This window comes from Panthera uncia, chromosome D1 (genome assembly GCF_023721935.1).
Source record: "Panthera uncia isolate 11264 chromosome D1, Puncia_PCG_1.0, whole genome shotgun sequence".
Classification (NCBI taxonomy): domain Eukaryota; kingdom Metazoa; phylum Chordata; class Mammalia; order Carnivora; family Felidae; genus Panthera; species Panthera uncia.
In genome coordinates, this window is record NC_064808.1 from 18,756,164 (window position 1) to 18,774,273 (window position 18,110).

Consider the following 18,110-nt stretch of genomic DNA (forward strand, 5'->3'; position numbering starts at 1 on the left):
CAAGGCAAGGATGACCAGTTGTTGATCTTGGATATATTTCATAGAGAGAAAAGTTCAATTTCTAATAGTGAGATCTATTGAAGAAAACAAAGATTTACCCCTAAAGATATTTCAGGGTATATCATGAAGTCTATAGAAGAATATGGCATAGGATAGAAAGCTTTTGTTGCAAGTTTTTCTATTTGAAAGAGTTTCAAAGTTCAGTTCTAGAAGATTGCTTGGAGGCAGAGAGATCAGCAAAATCAGAGTGCTTTATTCTAATTTATGCTAATTTCTTCCACCTGACCTCAACTTTATGCTAATTTTCTTCCATATAACCTCAAAGACATTTTTCCTATTTCCTGGGAAAGTTTGAAACATTAAACAATTTTTTTCCCTCCCCCTTCTGATAATTCCATCCTTCTGAACTTTCTTCTTATTCAAACAGCTAGGGCGTCCTAGGCCATTGCCTCTGGAGAAGGATGTAGCAAGCCAGAAAGAAAAAAAAAATAGCCTGCCAATCTCTTCTTGGCATTGGTTTACAGCCTAAAGCACTTAAGGGAATTGAGAGGGCTCCAAGCCCACAAAAAAATGTTTGGAGAAACATAATGAGACAGAGGAAAAGTGCTCTACCTCCCCTGCTGACTCTGCACATTCCATAGTCCCATCCTTCCTATTACCGTGACCATCTTTTCTAGAATAGAAACTAAGCTGAACTCTTTGAAGCAGCAGATGCCCAGATGCTTGTTGAGTCAAACCCAATGGGGTCTTTCCAAAGCCTCAGAGAGTACCCCAAAGTGAACTAGAAGCTGAATGGCTTCTCTAACACCAAGCATTGCACTAAAGCAGCAAAGACTGTACCTACAGGGTTCCTGTAAATGGAAGAGAGGCATATCTCTCTGTAGCTACTTGTGTGGACCTACAACCAAAGACAAAAAGGATGATGGATTTATCAATCAATGCCTACATGGAGAAATGACAGCAAGGGACAGAATCCATCACCTTGACTCATGCAGCCTATATAAACCCTATCTGGAACTTGAAAGCTTCCCCAGGGAGAAAAAAGAAGAAACATCAAATTGAGGATTTCAAGATATTATCCAGTTCTTGAAAGATAAATTATGTTAATGTAGAAAAACAGAGAGTTTCTTTTGTATGCCTGGACTGTGGACTGGGATACCACCTAAACAGAAAAATAGAGGAAGTTTTGTTTATTTTTTATTAGAATGAATTTAAAATGCAGTCCTTTTATTGAACACAAATGTATCTACCTGCCATTTATAGAGCTGAGGATTCTGCTTGGATAATATTATGTATTTATTCCTTTACTCTTTATATTTTACTGGGGGATATGTGATTTTATATTTATTTATATGAATGGGAGAAAACTCAAAGGAAATTTTTTTAAACATTTTTTTAATAATTGTATTAGAAAAACTCCCAAAACTTTTGCATAGGTTTTATTTTTATTTTATTTATTTATTTATTTATTTATTTACTTACTTACTTACTTACTTATTTGAGGTATAGCTGGCAGTAAAGTGTTCTTTATAACTAACTACTCATTGACTAACATTTTAGGATCTCCTATTTGTCTAGCGCTATTATTGGCCTCTTGTTTTATACTTTATTTGAATAATTCCATTATACCTGGATCTAATAATTTCTTTTTGAATGTGAGCAAGGTAAAATAATAAATACCACCACATTTTCTAGTAGAAAAGTATAGACTTGAAGATATCCATGTATTAAACTATTTATGTATTTTAGAACTAGGTTTGAATGAAACCAATGAACAAGGTAGAACATGTTCCTCACTTCCCACTAATTTTGACTATTTTAATCTAGGATAAATACTAGATTTGAAAGGAATACTTCTTTTGTCCACATGATGTCTTTTGATCCCATGTCAGAAGTCTTTCCAGGACTCACTCTTAATTCTGTCTTTCGTTCTTTGAAAATTTAGAGAACTTTTACTAATCTCTCTCTCTTCTTTCTCTCCCTTCAGCCTTTTCTCTTCTTCTTTTAGGTTTTTTTCTGTCTAGATTTCAATTTTCCTACCACAAAAACAAACAAACCAGAAACTCTTTGATTTCCTTTTACAACTTGCTGGGGAAAACCACTTTTTATTTGAAAATTGTCTACTCTTATCCTCCTACCTTTCTCTTACGTCCTAATTAAGCAAGAAGAGTAATAAAATAAATTCCATGATGTCACTGACTGCATAAAGCACTGAGATCTGGGAAAGCAGACCAATTTTCCATCTTTCCATAGAAGTAATCTGCTCTAATTTTCCTTCTATTCTTAACTTTATCAGAAGCTTTTATAGATATTAGTTCAGTTGATGAATGAGGTTATATGTATGAATGAATGATTGAGTGTCTATGGAGAACCAATTTCTTCACTGAAATCTGAGTTGAGCTACAATTCTTTATTTACTTTTATGAGTTCCTTATAACACAGTCTCCTTTAACAAGTGAAAAAAAGCTTTCTGTTTCCATCCAGGTTTATTCTGCTTTTAAAAAATACACTTAAACATTTTTTTTTTCATGTTTCTAATATTTATGGAAGGCTCAGTATCTACAAGCTACCAAGTTATGTCATGTCTGAGATATAAGGATAAAGAAGATCCCTCCCCTCAAGGAGTCTGCATTCTTGTAGAAGAGATAAGACTTATATACATGTAATGCTACTAAAAGTAGCAAATGATAAATTCCATGAGAGAGGTGTAGATAAATTGCTATGGGTGTGACAGGCTATGGAGATTACAGAACATAACAAGGTTTTAAAAATAGATATAAAGTGTTCCCTTCAAAACATAAATGCTTTAAAACAGTGTGTATATTTGAACAGTATGCCTCTTGAATATATCTGACTACATTGTTATTAATTTTTTTGCTCTAGTTTTCAAAGATAGTCTCCTACTTCCTTTGATACAAAGTTTGTTTTTTCATTTGGGAAAGGCTCTGCCATATTTGCCCATGGCAATGATGCCTGGAAATATCATTGTACTGTGTCTGGGGATGGGGGGTACCATTTTGATGTGCTGGAGGAGTCTGATCTCCACCAGAACATGGAATGCAGTAATAAAAAGGGGTGTTTTATGTGTAAGGTATTCATTAAGCTTGATGAGGACAGGTGGGGAAATAACTTTTTATTGTATTGAACCACAAATCTCTTTTCCAAGGGCAACCACCTCATGAGAGAACTATTATAATCCAGGTGTAAGGTTTTCTTTTCTGATGTTCACCAAAATTTTAGTTTCTATTTGCTTGTTGAACTTGAGGAATTTGAACAACTTTTGGCATTTATAAACTCATGGCACAGAAAGGTATTTGAAACTTACAGAAGGAAGGGCTTTTCTAACAGGAGACAAATGGGATGATTTGTTGTAATACACCATGTGTTCTTGGTTGGCCTAATAAGTCCGAGTATGTTGACTCCCTTTGGCTTATATCAAAAAGGAATTTATTTTGAAGCAAAAGAAAAAAAAAGGAGGGCATTGGGACTAAAACTCAAATTTGGTTTCTATGATTTGTGCTTGTAATAGTTAAGATGATTTCTCTTGCCCATAAGCAAAACTTTGCTCACATCAGCTAAATTAAGAACAGGAATTTATTTACTTATGTAATTGAGGAGGCCAGAGTTTACATTGCTCAGATATTTATCTAGGGGTTCAGAAGTTACCATCATTCTTAAGATTTTCACCAACTCTCATCATAACTGCCCTTGTGTTGGTTTCTTTTGTACACACTCAATATGGTGGCCTCAAGTCTGAGAGTGAAGAGGTTAACTCTTAAACTAGTCCTGAGCTTCACTCTGATTGTACTTATGTGGGTCGTACATCCACTCTTCCTGAACCAGTCGTAGTGGCAAGGGAATTCCTTTTGCTGTTTGGCTGAGACTGGGTAATGTGCTCCCTGTCAGGAAATAGGAGTGATGCCTTACCTGAAGCTCACAGACTAAGAATGGGGAAAGGTTAGTGAGTGGTCAGAAAAATAAATGTTTCCTATAGTGTTCTGAAAGCCTTGCTACTTTTTATTCTGGATCAGATTCTTGCTAATAGCAAGGAGGTCTAAGGATCTATATACATAAGAGTTATTAAGAACCACGAAAGCAGGCAGCTCTAAAATAGAGTATATGGGTATGTTTGTGTGTATGTATATGTATACAGAGAGGGAATACAAAAATATGCATACATATTTGATAGGAAAATTCTGAAAAAAATGTGAATATATCTAAAAGTGATATATATATATCTAAAAGTGATATATGTATCTATAAAAGATAGATATCTTTTATATATATGGCCCCTAAATTATTCAAATAATAGTTTAGTAATACTAAATATAACTGACTACTAACGAGTTTAGTAATACTGAATGCTAAATTGTGACACCAAACTATATATACATCTTCCTTGACTTGATGGGATTATATCCCAATAAACTCATAAATTGAAAATATCTTAAGTCAAAAATGCATTTAATATACCTAGCTTACCACACATCATAACTTAGCCTAGCCTGTTTTATACATGCTCAGAGTGTTTGTAGTAGCCTACAGTCAAGCAAAATCATCTAACACAAGTGACTATCTTGTGTAATGTATTAAATACTGTGTTGAAACTGAAAAACAGAATGGTTGTCTGGGTACCAAATGGTTGTAAGTGCAATGCTTGTTTACCCTCCTGATTGTGTGGCTGACGGGGAGCTGCCACGCATTGCCAGTGCCCAGCATCACGAGAGGGGATCCTACCACTTAATTGCTAGCCTGGGAAAAGATCAAAATCAAAACTGGAAGTATGCTTTCTGCTGACTGCATATTGCTTCTTCAACATCATGAAGGTGAAAAATCTTAAGTCTAACCATTGTAAGTCAGGGGCCATCTGTGTATGTATATGTATATGCATATGTATATATGCATACACATATGAAAACATCATTCATATGTGATTTTAATTTTTTTCATCTTATCTGAATTTTCTGAAATTTCTTTTTTTTAATTTTCTGAAATTTCTATAATCATCTATTGTAACTAAAATAATAACTAGGGCAGTGGAATTAAACCAAATAATAGTCTACTGAACTATTATTTGAAGTAAATCTTTTTTTCAGTGGACTTGCATGTATAAAACCAATCTAAATCTTATAACGAGTCTTACTCACACCTGGGAGACTCTGAATTACAGCTCTATGCCATGCTAAATTGTAGTCATCCCTTCCTAAGTCTTTTAGTCACTCTCTTAGGAGGCAGGAAAATGATCTCCCTTTTTTCCTCTATGAATTCTTTCCAATGAGTGGGCTTGCTTTTGGGGCTTTACTGTGTATCTATGTTTTCTCTGTCCCTTAATAATTAGCAATAGTCAAAACCAAAAATGATGTACTAGCAATGAGAATAGTAGTAGCACAGCCGCTATGATTTATCGAGCAGTCTCTATATTCTAGGTACGGAACTAAGTGCTCTGTAGGCTTTATCTAATTTGATCCATTCAACAACTTTAGCATTCATTTAATCCTTAATCAAGAGATACTTATTGAGCAATACCACCTTCCAACAAATGATCTGCAAGGTGGATATTTCCTTACAAAGCTGAATTGGTCAAAAAGGGAAGTCACTAAGTAATGGAGGGTGGTCCATTCCCAGAACAAGATGGGTTCAGGTGCTAAGAATGGTAGTGACCTACACCCAACTGCTTGTAGCCCCTTAGAGGTAGGTAGCTGGAATTCTGATGGAGGAGAGAGGTTATTCATGTTTAGGGACTGAAACATTAGTTCCATGCTGGACTTTTTCCATAGGAGCCTAAGAGAGATTGGCATTTGCTTTTAAGAGTAAGGTCATGTTGTCTTTTAGTTAAAGCTTTGATCTAAGTTCTGTGCCTTCTTTTTCTTGTAACTTTGTTTTCTCTCTGTGAATCTTGCAGGTTATGATTCTTGCTTAATATTTAAGAGTGAGGGTACTGGTATTTAAGAGACGTGAGTTCAAAATACAGATCTGCCAGTCACTATCTGAGTGACCTTGGTGAAATATTATAACTCTTCTAAGGCTCATTTTCCTAGATTGTAAAATTGGCTTAGTGTAATTGTTGATAACATTTGGAAAGTATCCAGCAGAGTGCTATGCAGAAGCAATATAGTTCAGTGGTAAACCGCACGGATTGGAGTCAGATTGCTTGGTTCAAACCTTGGATCTACCTCATACTAACCGTGTGAACTTGGACAATCTACTTAAATTTTCATCGCCTCAGTTTCTTCATCTGTGAAATGAGGATAATAAAATGAAGAGTTTCTTTCTCAAAGTATTGTTGTGTGAGTTACATGAGTTTGTGATGTGCTTAGAACAGGCATGGACTTACTACATTCATGTTTATTCTTAATATGTTAGCGCTTTCTTGTAGGGTAGTTGAGAGGACTCAAAAGAGTGACTGTTGATCAAATGGCACTTAGCATAATGCTTCCACACACTAAGTGCTGCATTTTATATTGAGACTAAGGAACCATAATATTAAACAGGTTGATACAAACATTTGAGGCTAACAAGCACACTCCAGGATTCACCCTCATTTCTGTTTTCAAATTAGGGATTTTATCGTTCTTTTAAGACAGTATTGTTTCCATGATGAGATCCTGCATAAACACTTTCTTTTGTAACCTCTTGAAGTCTGGCAGTTTGTTCCAGGGCATCCCGATCTTCCTATCCAGTATTTGTTTCTGCCACCCTTCCATTCCTTCTCAATATCCATCCCTGGTTCTTCCTCTCCATCTTCCTCTACTTTGTGGGATAAAAATTACATGATTTAGGAAATGAGAGTCCTCAAAATCCCTACCTCTACTGCACTTTGGCTATATGTGAGTAATATAAGTTCAGGACAAAACGTTCACCTTTGAAAAAGCTTTCCTCTCTTATGAAGGCAGTTTGCATGGTGGTTATGCTTAAGCACTTAAATACCAGACTGCCTTTGTTCAAGTTTCCCTTTACCATTTCATAGCTAGGTGATCTTCTACTACTTCCTAAACTTCCTGCCTCAGTTTCTCATTTATAAAATGGAGGCAGTAATTAAAATATCTTCCCTGTGGAGTTGTTCTGAGAATTATATGAGTTAATATACCTGAAGAACTTACAACAGAGCTTGGCACTCAATAAATACCACATGTGTTATGTCTCGTTACATGTGAAAAGAAACTGGTTCTACCTCTTGGTATCTAGGGGATCCTCAGGGAACCTTGGCTACTTGGGGGAGATCTCCCTGATGAAAATCAATCATTGTACAAAAGAGTGAGCTGGGATTGGGATGGTATTTGCATATATACCAGTCATCATCATAACAACAATAACAAGATGATGATGATGATGATGATGATGATGATGATGGGATTCTCAGTGAACAATCTCCCTTCGACTTCTTTTGACTATAGGTCTCAGGTGAGAAAATGGAATACCAACTGTCACAGGACCAACTTGGAGTCAGAGAATTGAATACACGAAAAAGTGAGTTATGAATTGAAAGCCTTGCATGCCCATCTGCCATTACATCTAAGGGGTATGCAGTGCTCCCACTCCTTTGGTGCTCCTCTGGTCTCACCTTCTTCTGTTGAAATTCCTCTTCCTTCTCTGCCTCTTGGCAGATGGTGAAAATCAATAGGAAATAATAGGTGGGAAATGGCTGTGTTCCTTGGAGGAATTTCTGAGATAAGCAGGAGGCCATGTAGTTATTATATGACTAATGAATGCTGTTTTCCCTCACTGCACTCAAATGTGGGCAGTATTATTGAACCTGGCCTTGGTCAACTGTGGTATTGATTTTCTTTTGTGATTTCAGATTCTCTTTTCAAGTAACCTTAACTAAAGACTTGAAAGAGGAAAACCAATTCAAATTAGACAAAGTGTGTACTGAACTTCAGGCCTAAATTTTAATTGGTAATTTTTGATAAAATCTTAGGTTGACTTCTCTCATATATTTATGTATTTATGTATGTTTATTTTTAATGCTTTTTGATTACTCTTTTTACTATAAAGTGCCCTTTATCAATATCTATATGTAGCAAATCATCTTTCTTTTTTAACAACGTTTATCCAGATATAATTTATATACCATAAAATTCATCTATTTAAAGTGTATACTTTGATGTTTTGAGTATTTATAAAAGGTCATGCAGCCATCACCATAATATAATTTTAGAATATTTGACACCTTAAAAAGTAACCTTGTGCTCCTTAGCAGTTATTCCTTATCCCCCCACCATACCCTCGGCAAACACTCATCGACTTTCTGGCTCTACAGATTTGCTTATTCTGGAAATTTCCTATAAACGGAGTGACATTTATGTAGTCTTTTGTGTCTGGATTCTTTTACATAGCCTATCATAAGTCAGCTTTATTAGGATCTCAGCTTTTAAATTGATCATGGCAAAACCCTGAAATCATGGCTGATTTTCCATTCCATTTGGGTCACCAGCACTTTGAATTGCTATTTGAAGTCACTTTTCTGATGCCTCATCCTGGTGAATGTTGGAAAAGACTACTATATATGAATATTATTTCCCCTAGATCTCTTCTCAGGTTCTGGTGGAGATTTGTATGTATTTGGAGTCACTCAGAGGAGTTATATTTGGGTTTCAAGGACTCTGGTAACCTGCTAAAAGGTTCAGTAGGTATTAACAACGTTGCCTTGAACTTTTCCTCTTCCCTCTTCTACAGAACTTTCATAGATGTTTGTGAGTCTCACAATGGTTCTGTGCAGTAAAGATCATCTTCCTTGTGAATCCTGGGGTCTTTCTAGGGACCCTTGGGTGTCTGCTTATAGAGGCTGTCAAGTTGACTTCAATCTGGAGGAGAGGACATGGATCATTAAAATCTGGTTTATTGCTAAAAGAGGAGAGTCTTCTGACATTAATCTGCTTATATAGCAGTTGGTGAAGACAATATCTGATGACTTCTATAGATTATAGACATGTCTGAACATTCCCAGGTGACTTCTCTGAGCTCTCTATTTCCTTATCAAGGAGACCATGAGACAGAGTGTAAGGGATACAGGCTCAGAGAACAGTCAGACCTAGGACTGAATCCTGGCATGGTGACTTACCTCACTGATTTTTGTCAAGTTTTCTTAGCCTCATTTTTTCATGTGGGAAAATTAGGCAATAATGTCATGGAGTTGCTGTAAACGTTTGGTTAGGTAATATATGTAAAGAACTCTACACTTGGTAGGTACTGAATAACCACCTACTGTTTTGTTTTTTTTTTTTTAAGTTTATTTATTTTTGAGAAAGAGACAGAGAGAGTGAGCAGGGGAGGGGCAGAGAGAGAGGGAGAGAGAGAATGTCAAGCAGGCTCCGCACTGCCAGTATGGAGCCCGATGTGGGGCTCAAACTCACAAACCATGAGATCATGACCTGAGCTGAAACCAAGAGGCAGACGCTTAACCTAGTGAGCCACCCAGGAACCTTAACCATTTCCTGTTTTTAAAGACAGTGTGATCTAGGAGAAAGAACTAAGGTTGAGGATTCAGATGAATAGTATTTGAACATTAGCTTTCAATTTACCAGCTATGTGACCATGAGCAAGACGTTTTGTCTTTATTGTCCTCCGCTTACTCATCTACAAAAGGGAATAATATATTTTTTGAAGAGTTGATGTAAGAATTAAAGACAGTATTAATAAATTGCTCATTCCTGCACCTGCCATTATAGAAAGTTGTCAATAATTAATAACTATGATCATTTTTATTGTTATCAAGCTGGCCATGACCAGTGAGCATCTCTCTAAATCAGTGTCATAAAATACCTTCAATAAGGTGCCTACCTAGGTTGCAGTGATATTAGTAATGGTATCCAAACACATTCAATCCTTAGGGTTGGGGCACTACTCATGCGTCCACTCTTCTAGCATTCTGGCTGATGGAACATACGTACAAGGGTGCCAGAGAGCAAAGTGCAAAATATATATATATATATATATAGCTAACTCCATTGTGGGACTTTCTCATAAAAGCTGGCTAAGACAAGATAATGGACCCAATGCCAAAGTGGGGCTTTTTATCTTCCATTTTGAATTTGCACTTAGGGATCTGCAAAGTCAGGCATGTCCAGGAAGAGAGCAAGAATGAGAGTGAGACAGATTCGGTGATAAGGCTGAGACATAGTAGCATGAGTGAATGTGAGCATGCAGGGCATCCTGAGTCTACTCACCGCACCCCCCCCCCCTTATTGTATGGTGGGTATTGCCTCATCTGCCAAGTTAGAGCCATAATCAGGAAAAAATGGCAGGGTGGGCCCAACCCTGTATGATTATTGCATGGGAACAGAATACAAAGCAGAGTAGGCCATACCTGAGCCCAGAAAGTGAAAAGAAGGAGTGAGTGGGAACCAGCATTTTGCCTATAGGTGACCACATACATGGGCTGGCTGGTGTGGGTTATAAAGGCTAGGCCCACTTGCTCCCATTTGAAACAATTCTGAAGGGCCATCCCAGTTCCAAAACTCCCCATGAGGTCTTTGAAGCCATTTGTTATAACTACGGGTTGGTTCAGCATCACTTCTCAGTCCTGCTTCTTTCACTGCCCCAAAGTGTTGATCCTGAGAGCATCCTTAATAAGCCACCTACATGTAAACCTCCATCTAAGAGAGTGCTCCTCAGATAAGGGGACCTAGGAAACCTTCACAAAGCCTTTCCTCACCCATTCCCAGTGAACCTGGGTTTTCCTTTCTTTAAAATCTTCTAAAACCTTTTAGATACCCCTCTTATAGTGTTGGTATATTTCTGCCTTGAAATTTCTAAAGCTTATTTATTTACTTTTGAGAGAAAGAGAGAGAGAGAGAGAGAGAGAGAGAGAGAGAGAAAGCACAAGCATGGGAGGGACAGAGAGGGGTTGGGGGGACACAGAATCCAAAGCAAGCTCCAGGGTCTAAGCTGTCAGCACAGAGCCCGACACGGGGCTCAAACCCACAAACCATGAGATCATGACCTGAGCTGAAGTGGGACACCTAACCAACTGAGCCATCCAGGTGCCCATTGAAATTTCTATCCAAGTTTTGTCTTCCTCATTAGATCAGTAGCTTTCCAAAGATGGGATTTATATCTGATCTATTTCTATATATTCACCAGACCCAGCCTTTTGCCTTGCATATATAACAAATATTTGCTGAAATAATTAAGTCCAGATTGCAATGTGAGTTGTCATCCCAGGGTTATCTCAATAACTAAATTTTAAAGTGTGATTAGGAAGCATGAAGAGAAAAGCAACCTATTTAAAGAGGTAGGATGTCTTCCCAGGTTAAAATTAAGGTTTCAAGCTTGATTACCTCCAAGGTGAGCAGCTAAAGCAAATAGGGAAAGTGTAGCAAGTGTAGGAAAAGAAGTCACTGGTGAACTCTGTATCCTCTGACTGATAAAGAAGCTACAACTGGGGAGCCTGGGTGGCGCGGTCTTAATCTTGGCTCAGGTCATGATCTCACATTTCATGAGTTCGAGCCTTGCATCAGGCTCTGCACTAGGAGTACAGAGCCTGCTTGAAATTCTCTCCCTCACTTTATCTCTCTCTATTCCTCTCTCCTCCCCTCCTTGCTCTCTGTTTCAAAATAAATTAAAAAAAATTAAATTTTAAAAAAATTAAAAAAAAAAGAAGCTACAACTGCCATAGGGGTTATGGACTCAGTGTTGTCAAATTTCCTCAAGTCTTTCAAGAGAAGATAGGAAGCCAGACTCTATGTGACATTATTTAATCTTTCAAACATGTGCAGGCCAAGCAAATAATATCTATGAATTGGATTTGGTCCTGGAGGGCAACAGGTCTGAAATTCCTAGGAAGGACCTCTTAGGTTTTATATACCTTTGTTTTTCTCAATTGTGTGTATCTGTCCAAAATCGTTGTATTTCATGAGAGAATGATGAACTGTATTTATTGGAGGGCCATTTTCATCCACTGTTATGTACTGTTTTTCTCACTGAGAGGACCAGAGGAGGATGGTTATGTGCTGAGCACAGGATTTGGACCATAATTTCCAGAATGTTTTAAGAGTCTCAGAGGAAAGGTGCAATACAGCTGTAAGATAATTGTTGTGTTTTTTAATGCCTCTTTTTTTCACCTTTAAGATAAGCATGTGAAATGGGTTGGCTAACAGTCCTGCTGTTTATTGAAAAAAGCAGCCAGGTCATTTCGTGCTAGCATTATTGCATTTGTATTGCAAGGATACATAAATAGAAAATCCAGTCCCAAATCTAAGTCCTTTCTTCTGCAATACAGGGAAATATATCTCCTTTGTCTTCCATCTGATCACTCCTGACATCTGTGCAGTAAATATGGATTAGATAAAGACGCAAGTACTAAATTTCTTTCGTTGCTTTTAACTCATAAAATCAGATTATTAGTGCGAGTAAGGAAAGAGCCTTGTCTGTGAACACATGGCAACTTAAGGGTGATCCTGTAAATGAAGGAGGCACGTGTGTGTGTGTGTGTGTGTGTGTGTGTGTGCGCGCGCGCGCCCGTGTGTGTATGCGTGTGTGTGAAGTATCCAACCTCAGAATATGTGGGGTGGGGATACAGTACTCTTATGGTGCAAATGATGGGAAATTCAATAGCATATTGTGCGAAAAGGCAGGAAATCCTAGTATCTAACTGGTGGGGAATTCAGATCAAAGAGTTACATTTTGTTTGCTAAGGAGAGAATTACTAGGTTAGAATCTGATTTACTTAATTTGGGATATTAGAGTGGGGCTAAGAAAAAAAACCTAATAAATAAATATCAACACTTATGATTTACTATGCTAAAATGGTCAGTGCAAAATGCACAGAAAATTCCTTATTTAAGGTACATTCTTATTTTGTGCAAAGGGAAATAAATGACACATATTATGAACTGTTGCTATTTATATGGAATTAAAGTCTGACTTATGAACATCAGTCTCAGGTACACAATAAAGATCAGAAGTATAGGACAAGAAAGCCTTGTTTAATTGATTGTAATCATATCCCTGTTTGGATTAAGATGTCTTACTTCCAGTAGAGCAAAATTCAGTGAACAAATTAAATTTAATATAATATTATCCAAAGGTGTTCTTAAGCTTTACATTTTGTTTTACAACATGTGGATTTGGTCTCAGTCGATATTCTTTAAAAATCATTCTTTATAAGTAAAGGCATTAATTCAAGTAACAGAATTTTAACTTGCATGGTAAAGCTATTGATTTGATTGTAGTGACCATGCTAAATGTCCTTACTTGTTTCATTCACAATTTCATTGATTTTGGGGAAGAGATATGTAAATGTCTATGAAATAAATCTATGAAGGTTATTTTAAAGTTGCCTTTTGGAAAGCACCAACCATTTTATCTCAATGGGGTTTTGTTGAATCATAGCCTGCATTTTAGGAAGTGGGGTAACAGGCACAAAGAGAGAATGAAACCAGTGTTTTAGAGTTGAGGAGATAAGAGCCCCTCGGGTTTCTGTGGCCCTCCATTGACACTGGTCAACATCCTTTTTTCCCAGATGATATTTCCAAGCAGCATGGCTGACTGAGTAGTATTCTCATGGAAGGAAAAGTCTGTCTCCTTTGAAAAACAATTTTTTTTCAGCCAGTAGGAGGTGAAGAGTGGGCTGGAACTAGGTCAGGTTATCTCTTGTCAGACCCCTTTATCCGGTCCTCAGAGGTTTGTAGCTATTATAAAGGGAAAGTCGAGGCATTTGGATTCAGTTCTCCAGGTCCCTTCCAGACTAGCCTGTTGCCTTAAAGATGTGACTGTCTGAAGACCCTGACAATAAGGTATACCGGAGAGAGACCAACAGAAGCCTTTCAACTTCTGAAGGTATTGCCAATTGATGTCTACACTTTCTGTATTCAGTGTCAGTAGAAACATGCCAGAAGCGATTACTGTCCCGGATCTCTGTTTAGAGGTTCCTGAATTCAAGGATCTTTGAAGCATGACTACTTACTTAGTAGTCCCTTACTTAAGTGAGTCCTCATGGCTCCTTTAAACAACCTGGACATTTGTTCAGACCTTCCCATGAAGGTTCTTCACCTGCTAAGAACATGTCTGACTTATGCTAAGTAACCATGCTTTATCCTAATCCTAATTCTGAAATACCTTTCCCTCTAACATAATCCTCCTCAAATTTTCTCACCAAAGTATCCTTCAATAAAGAGGAGAGTGAATATATATTTTTAAGTAGGATGGGGAAAGGAAATGGAAGAAATTGTGAGTCCAACATAAAAGGTGATGCTAATGATACCTGAAGGTACATCCCAAAGGTTGATTTTTTACCAGTTGTTGCAATTTGTCTTACAAATTCCTGCCACAGTTTAACATCCTATCCCACAATATACAATGTCAAACTATAAAATATGGTATATAATTTTAATATTTGGCACTAACAATTTGTTAATAAAGAATACATTAATGTTTAAAATAATGAGTCTTACTGGTTTGATATAAAATATTTCCTCTAAATACATGAGTAAAACTGATTATCCAGGATGTTGTGTTCACTTCATCCAGTGGTTTCATCCAAAGACTTTTCCTACTTTTACTGTAGATTCCTCCCCAGCCTGTACCCACCTCTACCTAGAGGTATAAGGGATAGTGATGAGAAATATATTTCATCAGGTATGCTGGCTGGCTAACTAAATATTGTGTTAAATATTTATTCAGAGGCCTGGGATTTTATATTTTGTGCGGTTTTTACTTTTAATGTAGCACATCCCTTACCTCTTGAAATAGGTCTAAAGGGAGCATCCGAGTAAAGTCACAATTAGGATTGTTGTTAAATGTAATTATCCCAGAACTGGCATCCAGGAAAAAGGCATAGAAGGACCTCAGAAAGGGGTTTTGGAAGTGAGCTACTTTATCTTTTTATAAACTGTATGGAGATTAGAACTTCATGTAAAATAAGAAAGTAAATCTAAAAAATAATAGGATATAGTTAAATCAATATCGATATTTAGAGCGAAAATGCTTTATGGGAGGCAGTAAAATCTTTTAGGATCCTGGAGGAAAAATATGGGTGTAAGAATGGAATAAATTACTACAGTTTAATCACTTAGTAAATAACTAAAATACTGTTGCTGGATTTATGGTGTCAGAGAGCAACCTCCTATTAAATAGAGAGCACGTTAGTGATTCAATGGAGCTAGATTTTAGAGAAATCGTGGAGGGGCCATGGCTGTCTTCACAGCTTACCTTCAGTATTTCTCTTCATTATTCTTCCCTGCATGTGGGTCCATTTTAAAATGTCTTGTGTTGGTAAAACCATAAATTCTCATTTAAAGGGAGTCTGTCAGATTCTGAAACATCCATTTAAGAGCCTTACTTACCTGTGCTACTCACACTGCTGATCATTTTCATCAAAACCGTTTATGACTTCAGTTTACTCTTCTCCATTACAAGCAGGGTCAGCCTTTTGGCTTCAACCCTGTGGCTGTATTTGACTCCAAAGTGTTTTGTGATGACTGCTAGCGTTATAATTTTGTGCAAGTTGACACAATGGGTCTTCAGATATTTACCATTTTCTGGCTCCCACTAGCATTATGATGGTAAAGCATTGATCTGAAGAAGCACAGAAACTGGGCTAGTAATAGCACCTCTTATCAAAACTTCGGTAAAGCTAGACATTGCCTCCAGCAACACGCAAGGCAACACATTTCTATTATCCCTCTCCCCAACATACTTTGCCGACGTCTCTCTTTCCTGAGCAATTCTGAAAACTTTTCTTTTTTTTTCTTAAAATTTTTTTTAACATTTATTTATTTTTGAGAGACAGAGAGAGTCAGAGTATGAGCAGGGGAAGGGCAGAGAGAGAGGGAGACACTGAATTTGAAGCAGGCTGCAGGCTCCGAGCTGTCAGCACAGAGCCTGACATGGGGCCTGAACTCACAAACCACGAGATCATGACCTGAGCCGAAGTCGGACGCTCAACTGACTGAGCCACCCAGGTGCCCCTGAAAACGTTTCTTAACCTTAAGGGTATTAATGTATCCTTTGTCCCATTTTTTAATTAATTGACTAGAAAATAGTGACAGATTAAGTCTCACTGAATAATAATTAATAAAATAATGACATTTTAATTATATTTTATATTATGCATATTCAGGTATTTATAGCAAAGTAACAAATATAAGGAAGTACAAAATGTTAACATAATGTACAGAGGAGGTACATTCAATTAAGTATAGCTGTTTTCTCATACCCATTTAAAAATCATTTTCTGATTTTCAGCAAATTGTGTATTTTTTCTTAAATATGATGTTTCTTTGGGCAAATGACCTTATATCACACTGAACCACAGAGATTGCCGAAATTTGAGTGCACTAGTTGGGGTTCAACCCAGAGAAAGAGAACCTATGGGAAGCATAAATTAGGAGATATACTGCAAAAAAATAGACATATGATTGTGTGGACAAGCTAGGAAAGTTTCAAACCCTGGGGCTGGCAACCAGGAAGAACTGGCTGGAACCCTCAGCACAGGCTGAAGCTGCTATCCAAAGGCAAAATTTCTTCATCAGGGAAGCTTCATCCCTGTTCTGAAAGCCTTTCAACTGACTGAATGAGGCCTGCGCTGATAACCTAGGATAATCTCCCTTTCTTAAAACCAACTGATAAGAGGCCCTTGGGTAGCTCTGTTGGTTAAGTGTCCGACTTCAGCTCAGGCCATGATCTTGTGGCTCGTGAGTTCGAACCCTGCATCAGGCTCTGTGCTCACAGCTCAGAGCCTGGAGCCTGCTTCAGATTCTGCGTCTTCCTCTCTCTCTGCCCCTCTGCAGCTCGTGCTCTGTCCCTCTCTCTCAAAAATAGGTAAACATTAAACATTTTTAAAAAAAATCAACTGATGATGGACTTTATTCATATACACCAGATATCTTCCCGGTAACACTTACCTTATTGTTTGATGAAATTACACAGGTGCTGTAACCTAGCCAGGTTGACACATCAAAGGACCTCTATGTGGACCCTTTTTGACTATAGGAAAGGTAACTAAATGTGGTTTGACCTAATATAATAGTGAAACAGTTTCCCAAGTTCTTCCTGTATCTGTATGACTTAGCTATTTTAGGACGTCAGAAAATCACTCTAAAATTACTATAAACTCATCAATGGGAAAACATTTGATACCTTCTTAGATTTTCTTCAAGCCCCCTGAATCATATTAGAATGTTGTTGTTGTTATTATCATTATCATTCCACATGAAAACCCTCTTATTATTTGAAGGCCTGCTTTTAATGTTCCTTTTTTTTCTGGAAATGACTAGCTTCATTAATTGGGCTTTTTTTTTTTCTATTTAATTCATGATAAAATAATGAAACAGTGTCTGTTATATGCTTTACAGAATGTACAGTGCATTTTTACTATAGAATTTCTTTGTACTCAGCATAGGAGCACAATAATAAATGAAGCAATAATTCCAATTATATTCTAATCTTGAACCAACCAGATATCATACTGTGTTCACATACACTGAAGGACCAGGGACATGTTTCTCTTTTTAAATAAACAATATGCTGACTTGGCAGTGCTCAGAAAAAGAAATTGCAAACCAGATCCTTGACCCAACTTCTGAGAATAGCCTTCCCACAATAGGACAGCTCCCTACTTCTTCCTCAGGGAGCGGGTGAAATAAGAGTATTGTATATTGGGGCACCTGGATGGCTCAGTCGGTTAAGTGTCTGACTGTTGGTTTCGTCTCAGGGCATGATCTCTCATGGTTGGTGGGTTCAAGCCCTACATTGGGCTCATGCTGACAAGGCAGAGCCTGCTTGGGATTCTCTTTCCCTCCCTCTTTGTCTCTCCCACACATGTTGCCTCTCTCTCTTGGTCTCTCTCTCAAAATAAATAAACTTTAAAAAAGAGTACTGTATATTGCTCTCTCTACTGTACCCAGAAGCTTTTAAGACCTAGCTGTGCTTTTTGGATCAAATAAGCTAAGGTACCAGTTTAGCGAAGGAGAGCTTGGTAAAAGTGTCATTACGGTCAGTGAGAAATAGCGGTTTTAAACTTCAGACTCTTAAAAAAAGATGTTAGAAAAATGTCAACCCTATGAACAGTTGACTGCCAGGACAGTTTTGCCTTATACGTTTGAGTCAGTTATGTTTCCAGCATGGTTGTAGTTATGAAATTTGGAGTCAGCAAATCTGCATTATTTATG

The 18,110-nt window shown here is 37.4% G+C and overlaps 1 long non-coding RNA gene across 3 annotated transcripts in view; it reads left to right on the forward strand.

Moving 5' to 3' along the window:
* LOC125934439 (uncharacterized) overlaps positions 1–18,110 on the forward strand; it is a 419,134-nt gene that overhangs the window by 279,051 nt on the left and 121,973 nt on the right. For 2 of the 3 annotated variants that reach the window (XR_007461397.1, XR_007461404.1), the window contains exon 6: positions 7,395–7,467. This is a non-coding gene — a long non-coding RNA (uncharacterized LOC125934439). Of the gene's footprint in view, positions 1–7,394; positions 7,468–16,869; positions 16,938–18,110 lie in introns of all 3 variants that reach the window. The other variant, XR_007461398.1, reaches the window with a different exon arrangement.